Source organism: Sinocyclocheilus anshuiensis, unplaced genomic scaffold (assembly GCF_001515605.1).
Source record: "Sinocyclocheilus anshuiensis isolate Anshui unplaced genomic scaffold, SAMN03320099.WGS_v1.1 scaffold117, whole genome shotgun sequence".
Taxonomy (NCBI): domain Eukaryota; kingdom Metazoa; phylum Chordata; class Actinopteri; order Cypriniformes; family Cyprinidae; genus Sinocyclocheilus; species Sinocyclocheilus anshuiensis.
In genome coordinates this window covers 47,360-56,487 of record NW_015536624.1, presented here as the reverse complement: position 1 = coordinate 56,487, position 9,128 = coordinate 47,360, and positions in this window count along the sequence as shown.

Here is a 9,128-nt window from a genome sequence, read left to right as displayed (position 1 = left end):
TCGCATGCCAATGTGCATTGGCTCGTTTAGTTTACACTCGAAGTAGATTGGTCTCTCTAAGCGAGATCCCAATTTCTTCAGTCATCCGACGTGACGTCGAGAGTGACCGACTGAAAGGGAACTTCATATTTGAACAACATTGATAATAATCATAAATGTTTTTTTTGAGCAGCAAATCAGCAAATCAGAATGATTCCGAAGGATCATGTGACACTGAAGACTGGAGTAATGATGCTGAACATTCAGCTTTGATCACAGGAATAAATTACATTTTACAATATATTTACATAGAAAACTGTTTAAATTAAATTGTAATAATTTTTCACAATATTAATGTTTTATGATAAAAAAAAAAAATCCAGCCTTAATGTGCCTTAAATGCCTTAAATGTCTTAAATGTTAAATGTCAGCCTTAAAATGTCCCATGGGAAATCTACACTAGACTGTTGGTATTTTTTGCAGTCAATAATCCTGTTTTTCCTTTGACAATCATTCGATTGTTATTGAAAACTGATAAGTCAGTTGCTTTGCATTGTGTGAATTTTGACAAGAACAGTGATAAAAGCTTTCTAGAAAATGAGCTGTATGTCCAACAAAATTACATTTCCCATAATTCTCTGTGCAGCACAAACATGAGTAGGAGCTTGTCAGTAGGAAATGTCCAGGAGGCAGTCTCCAGAGTCACACAGCATTAAAAATAATAATAATAATAATAATAATAATAATAAGATGGCAGCATCCAGGCCTCAGACTTCCAAGGCCTACATGTGCCAGTTGAGCTGCATATGAATGCATGGATAACTCCTTGAACTCCACAGTTTGCACAGGGATTGTGATAGACATTATGATGTCACATGTGACAATATTTAAAAACAAAACCGGATTGTTAAAAACAATTTCCATTGTCATGCAACTGAGCCGTCTTTGTAAAATGGCAAAATCGTGAACTTCACTTGACACTACATCAATGTATGAATGTAAACCATCACCGATTATTTAATTATGAGAATTAATTATATCCATGTTTTGATTGAGGTGGCATATTAACGTTTGACAGTTAACAGTGTTTGCTTAACTGGAACAAGAAGGCATTTCCTCAGCTCGTGGAAATCTGCAAATGCAAATGTCTTGGGAAGGGGATTGCAATTCTGTTTCTAAGATAAAAAATAATTGCTTTCCTAACATGTCATTTCCACTGTGGACGTTTGAAACATTTTAATTGTGTGTGTGTGTGTGCTTATGTGTGCCTTATTTTAGTATTATTTATGTAACATTATAGTATACATTAATATTTTTTAATTCGATTTTTTTTTTTTTACATTTTCATTTTAATTTTAGTTGTAATGTGGTTTTGTGCTTTTGTCATTTTTATTCGTTTTTTTAATATTTATATTTAGCTTTAATTTATTTTTCTTCATTTTTAGTTCTAATATTAATACTTAAAGGGGTCATACGATGCTGCTAAAAAGAAAATTATTTTGTGTATTTGGTGTAATAAGAATATCTCTTTGGATTTGAGACTTTAGTCTTTGCAACTTTACAGATCTTCTTTATTCACCAAGAGCTTGTAACACTCCAAAGAGAAAGGAAAAATTGAAATTGCATCATATGACCCCTTTAAAGTTAACCTCATTTAATTTTGGTTAGTTTCTGATTTTTAATGTTTCATCTCATATTTAGATATTATTTTATTTCAGCTTTATTTCAGTTAACTAAAACGTTAGTGTAACAACACTGCTGCTATCACTTCAACAACCTGGATTGTTTTTTGTATAGAGGATGGTGGAGGAACATGTCTTGGATCAAATTAGGTGTGTGTAGGCTATATATAAAATATTTATTATGTGGGGTGTTTTATAGTGTGTGTAGCCTATATATTATACATGTATGGTTAACCATTGGATAAAGTCCATATTCTTCAAGTTACTTGGAACTAATGAAACAACTTCCGGGTCCAGGTCTTTTTTACTGATTCATTAAACTAAGAGCAATTTGTACATGAATCAGACTACTTGTGGTTGTCCATATGTTTACGGCCCATAAGAGTCATTTGTCGGTGAATTGGATTAGTGTTTGTGCTGTATATTTTGACTGTGTTTATGATCCACTTAGAAGAACCAGCTCAGAAGAGTCATTTCGTGAATTGCTACAGTTTGCTCTGTATATTTTTGATTCACTAAAAAGAACCGGTTCGTAAGAGTCATTTGTTCTCGAATTAGACTACACTGCACTGTTTTTGATGCACCTAAAATTGGATCATATTAGGAGTCATCTGATCGTGAATTGCGTTAGTGTACTGTGTTTGTGCTGTAAATTTGAGATTTTCTAAAGAGAACCGGCTTAGCTGTCATGTTCTTGAACTGAACGGCTAGTCGCGCTTTGTTTGTTTGTGTTTGTTTTTGCAGGCAGTCTGCAATGATAACTTCATAGAAAGGCATGTTTTCTGGTATTATGTTGTGATAAGCGACTTTTTATCACATCACATTTAATTCAGGATTAGAATCTTTTCAAGGAAATACCGAGAGAGTAACATTACTCGCGTGCGAGAAAATGTGAGCACATAAACCAAAATGTGAGTAGGCCTAGTATAAATAGCTATATGAACATGAATATGTGGTATTATTACCAGTCTAAAACTATATTCATTATTGCATATAATGGCACTGGCATTCAAAGTAACATAGGACATGGTAAAATACATAGCCTATTATATTTCTGAACAACATGTGAGTGGCATTTACCATGCAAAACTCAATGGCAAAATGCTAGATTGTTATGGGTGGTTGCCAGGATGTTGCTATGCAGTTTAGGTGTTTGGAGCCCATCTCTGTATTCTCTGATCTTCGAGAATTATTTCTGATATACTTGTGAATTATTCAGAATGCAACAACATAGTCCTATCATCCAAACAAAGCCCATCATTAAGGTTTCTTTCACAGATCTTGCATCTGATTCCAACCTCCTCATGCAAGAAAAGGACATGCTTGAGAGGTTACTATGACAACCAAATATTTAAATAAGTTCCTTCATAAGAAAAATATTTTGTGCTTTTCATTGTGATGACAATTCATCACCAGCTTTGGATGGACAAAGGCAAACATCGTTTTGAGAGTTGCTTATCTGTATAAATCACTGGGTTTGTGTTTGCTTCGCTCACTCTACGGTCAGCTGTCCAACACAAGTGGCAGACGATACTGTGGATTAGATCATTCAGCTTTGGATTTTCTCAAATCTTGGATCTTTATGTTGTTTGTCACTGAGATAATTGTATGTTTTCTAAAGGATCTGCTTTTGTTTAGCCAATAAGATGATCTTAATCACAAAGAATTACAGCATACAAGTGGATAAATTCACTTGCCAAGTGAAATTTCCAGCATTAAACTTATAGGATACAGAGTGGAATGATACTGAATCAGCACAAAATATGACCTGCAGTTAATCTTTGGCTTTACAATGAATTCTGCAGTTAATTTGATACATTTACAGATAAATGTAGATATAAACAGACAAACTGCTTGTGATGCTTTCATTCGTTGCTTTGGATATATACTATACTACAATATACAAGACATTGTTTTATGTAAAAGATCATTTGATGCTGAGCTTCTTTTGTGATTTACACTGTGATACAGTTTTGGACCGACATGAGGGTTTCATTTTTTAATTAACCATTCTTTTAGAATACATAGAGTCTTGGAGAATTATTTCGAGAAGTGAAGGAAATAAGTATAGACAAATGAGACTCCAGGGCCACATTAAACATGTGCAGACCAAGTCAGCATTACCCATAAGACCGTTCGCCACACCACAAATACCTGGTGACTAAGCAAAGATTTCCACCACGGTATGGCAGATGTCTTTCATCCAGAGCCATGGTGCAGTTAAGTAGTCTGACTTGGTTTGGTGGTTTGGCATGGAAGCAATCTTTACTCACATCTTGGACTTTCACATTTTTTGTTTGGCAGTAAATCAGCAAGTTAATTATTTGTTTAATTGAGGCTCTTCTCTTCCACAATTTATGACATGTTCAGTCCATCTCTATGAAGCATTGTGTTCAGACAGGATTTTTATTCGGATTGTTAACATCTACAGAAAGTTTTAACAGGTGGACATGAATGCTAATGTTTGTGTGAGAACTTTTGTAGACAAACTGTCTGAGTGCCATTGCTTGCTTTATCATTATGATTGCATTTTTTCCCTGTTTGTATCATTCTGATGATTAATTATGCATCAAATGCATTAATATATTCTGGACCAATTGCCAAATTATTATTTTGCACTGACTGCCATTGCTCGAAAGTGCTGGAAAGGTGCTTGACTAATCCTGATATTACTTCGCTGTTACTGCAAGCTAAATTATAATTAGTGGTGTTTGTTAAAGCAGTGCATCTCTTTTGCTGTTGCATTGGATTTGAACAAAGCCCTATGTACTTAGATTAATGAATGTGAATTGTAACTCAAATTATTTGTCTTTTTGAACTGAAGATTTGAAGAATATTTACATTTCACCTGTCAGACAATAAAATGGAAAATTCCCATAGACTTAAATTGAAGGATGGACCCAAGACCAGAATATCAGATGCCTGTTTTAACAAGCACAAGTAATTATATTCTACTTTCTTACTCTTTCCTGTATTCCTCCATTCAACCTGTGAAGATGGAGATGGAGAGGTATGTCATTAGTATATTGAGCTTGATGTAACTGTAATCATGATCAGTATTGTACATCCTGTCATTCAGCTCTCTGACCTCTGATTGGCTGATTACTCTGTATTAATATTGATTGCAGGCCCATCCAATATCTGTATCAGGCTGACATTGAGCCATCCACACTGAGCACTAGTGTACGTTAAACTCAGGCTTCGGTCTCTTGAAGAATGGATGGTTGTCCTTTGAATCTGTTTGTGAGCTGATCATCCGGACACATAAATCAGTAAGCGTTGTTTGTAAACTTTTCCATTACCGATGCTTTTACTGTATATATACAAATGTGAAGTAACCTGATGACAACAGTGATGCAGAGCATGCAGATATATCTCATCACGTAAAGCTTTAGGAATTCACATTAGACACCTGTATTTGCGTTTTCTGTCCTGAATGCTGAAGTCAATAACATTGCTGAACATGATTAGCAGACAGATTATACATTTATCATATTATTGTGTAGATTTTATTTTTAAAGTGCCAAAATGGTTGTAATTTAGGTTAATACTACCATTTTTCCCTGGCCCTTGAAATTGTGCTACTGTACCTTTAAGTAATTAATATGCAAGCAACCTTTTTGCATGCAAAATGAGTAACAGCACTAAATTAGGAGATAAATTAAGACCTGGCAGTGGCTGATAGAAGTTTTTCAACACAAAACTGATGCTTGAATGGGGCCGATTTGACTGTTCTCAGAAAGTAGAAGTTCAGAATGAGTTCTTTTTGCATTTTAGTTTAGATAAATGGTGGTTTTGAAATGTCAGTTTGCTTTCATAGTATGAACGTGATTTCTTACAATATGAGCCTTTTTAAAGTAACAGGTTCTTTAATATTTATTTGCAGCACTTCAACAAAGAGAATTGTATCCCATTTCTTATGTAAAACCTTTTCACACTTTGCAGTGTTCTTGGGTTGCTATGGTTATAAAAATAAAACTTAAAAATAGCTATTAAAGAATATTCTATATAGGTTATCTTTAGGTTGTTACAAAAAAAACTACCTGCAACATTCTGGGAATGTTAGTTTATGTTATAAAAATAAAACCTGAAAATATCTATTAGAGATATTAGAATTTAGGTTCTCACAGAAACCTCTCTGCAATGTTCTTGGAAGGTTCGTTTGTTTAAAAATATAAAACCTAAAAATAACCATTAGAGAACGTTCTGTGTAGGTTCTTTTTAGGTTCTCACAAAACCTCCCTTCTGCGTTCTGGGATGGTTAGTTTGGTTATAAATACATAGAAATAAAAAAATAACCATTAGTGAATGTTGTGTATACTGTAGGTTCTCCTCAGTTTGTAACAAAAAAGGCTCTCTGCAATTTTCTTGGAAGGTTAAGTCTCAAGTCTCAATTTATTTATAAAGCACAATTAAAAACAACTACAGTTGACCAATGTGCTGTACAATGTTGTAAAAGACTTATAAAACATGTATACAAACCAAGCAAACATCAGACAACAAACACCATCACAAGTCATAGGCTATAGTGAAAAAAATACGTTTTTAACTTTGATTTAAAAATATGTAATGTTTGTGCAGTTCTAATATGGATCGGTAACGTGTTCCAAAGTTTAGGTGCAGCTATGGCAAAAGCTCGATCACCCCTAGATTTTAATTTTGACTTTGGAACAGTTAACAAACTCTGGCTGGCAGACCTAAGAGTTCTTTCCAGATGATATTCACACAACAGGTGGGAAAGGGAAGGGGGAGCAAGGCCATTTAAACATTTAAAAACAAGCAAAAGCACATTAACATAAATTCTAAAGCATACTGGGAGCCAATGTAAAGACATTAACACATGAGTAATATGTTCGTATTTACGAACACCGATTAAAAGACGTGCAGCCGCATTTTGGACCATTTGTAATCTAGATATTGAATAACTGTTTATTCCCAGTTACAGGGAATTACAATAATCAATTCTAGAAGAAATAAAAGCATGAATTGCAGTTTCAAAGTGCTTAAAAGAAAGGAAGGTCTTCACTTTAGCCAACGTTCTTAACTGGTAAAAACTTGATTTGACAACTACATTTATTTCAAATTTAAGTGCACTATTGAAAAAGACGCCCAAGTTTTTTTTACACCTGATTTAACTGAAGATGATAAAACACCAGAATTTACATTAGAAATGTTTGGGACTTCAGAAGAGCCAAACACAATGATCTCTGTTTTACTCTCATTTAGATTTAAAAAAATTTTCAAAGACATCCAGGCTTTGACATCGGAAAGACTGGCACAGAGGCAGTCTACACCATTTTTATGCTTCAGGGGCAAATAAAGTTGAGTATCGTCTGCATAGCAGTGATAGTACAAGCCATGCCTTTCAAAAATAGAGGCTAAAGGAAGCATATATAAAGAAAACAATAAAGGGACCAAAATAGAGCCTTGGGGGACCCCACAAGTCAGGGGGACCGCCCCAGAAAAATATTGTCCAATATTGATTGAGAAGCTTCTATTTTTAAGATATGACTGAAACCAACTTAACGCAGTTCCTCTGATGCCCACAACTTGATTATGGTTAGTTTATGGTTATAAAAATAAAACCTAAAAATAACCATTAGAGAACATTCTGTAGGTTATCTTTAGGTTGTCACACAAACAATAAAAGACAATAAAAACCTAAAACAATAAATCCTAAAAAAAAAAAAAAAACTTTAGAGAATGTTCTGTACCTATCTGCAATGTTCTGGAATGGTTAATTTTTGGTTACAAAAACATAGAGAACATTATTTTAGTGTTATTAAAAAAGAAGAAGCATATAGTATGCCTACATTATAGAGGAACGTTCTGTGTTTGCTTGGATAGTCCTTTTGATTATTGGAAAGTTTTTGACTTTACATTATAGATTCTTCTGATCTGCATATTGGTCCTATTCATTGTCCTAGAAGTAAAGCCCCTTTGTGTTATGTGATGCACCGGCTTATGCTTAATACTTAGTGTTTTGTTTGATATGCTTGCTTTATTTTTGATAATACATGCAAAAGTGTGAAAAATTAAATGTTTGCTTATGTTATCATAAAAAAATATGCATGCTGCCTGACATGGATCTAGGTTGTTGTAGGTGGTTGCTAGAGTCCTACAACCTCAAGTCTCTGATATTCTGTTTTCTAGATGTGGCACACACTTAGAGGTATAATTTATAGCAAAAGCAAACCTTAATACTTACAGTTGGCAAACATTTGGCGAGGATATCATGAGTTTGAGTCTGGTTTGACCGGATGCTGGAGGCAGTGAGGAGACACCAGCTGGTTCTTGTGTTGGATCTGGTCATCCAAATGGCTTCTGTATTCCTGTTAATCTGTTGTTGTTGTTTCTGTTTGGGATAATTTATGTTCACTTGTGTTCAGGGAGATGGAGCGAGACATATCTTGTGATAGTTTCCTCTTAGGATATTTATATAGACTTTCTGATGTTTCTAACATGTTCTTGTAACTTGTCTGCATTTAACAGATGCTTAAACTACGCAACCTGAGAAAAATAGTAAGTAATATCATTTCCACCCTTTAAACTACTGTATTATGGTCTTGGAAGAGTTGAGAAAGTCATGTTCCTTCTATCTTTTTCTCAAACCAAAGCTCTTCTCAGAGGTTCATTCGAGTGGGCGATTTAGCAGACGATGACTTCAGTTTTGCTGCTCACAGGATGGTGATGCCCTTCCACTTCCATTGCAGTCATAATGTGCCGTAGACTTTTGGCATGGTCTGCACGCCTGCAAGGGAAAATTACTAATGACTAATGTATTTGATTCTGTGCCATTCACCACAGTCTTATGCATTAGAAAGTGATGGTGCAGTTGTCGTGGAGATATAGACATGTTTTGGTGTAGCGCTAGTATAGAGACATTCCACACTGAAGTTAATGGCACTAGTTAGTCAAATACAGTCATTGTAACCTTTCTGTGTTCATAAATGTTCATGTTAAAATGGCTGTTTAAGAGCAGATCATCATTAAAGCTGAACTACAGTGACCTGAGGTGACATTACAATGTATGACTTTCTTACTTTAACCCTATAAAACCTACTGTACCATATTTGATGCACAAATTTCTAAGGCCTCTAAATTATCAACATGACCAAAACTTTGCTGAAAAACCTGTTCTACATAATCTACTACTGTACATGTTGTCTGATTGATAGCTTATAGTTTTTTAGCAAATAAAAGGCCTTTTAGTATAATTGTAAAGACGTCCACCTTACCTTCACACTTCATGTGCCATTTTGCTATGAATTCTTTACGGAAGTAAACATTAGTATGACTTTTATAATGTTAATAATATTTCAAGATGACTGGACTGATGCATCTTAGGTTTACATGATTATCTATATTTCATTCTTAGAAAATTCCTGTTCAAATGCAAGTATCAAATATGATCATCTGGCTTTTAATGAACGTTTATTTGTTCATCTCTCAATCATCATTGTATTG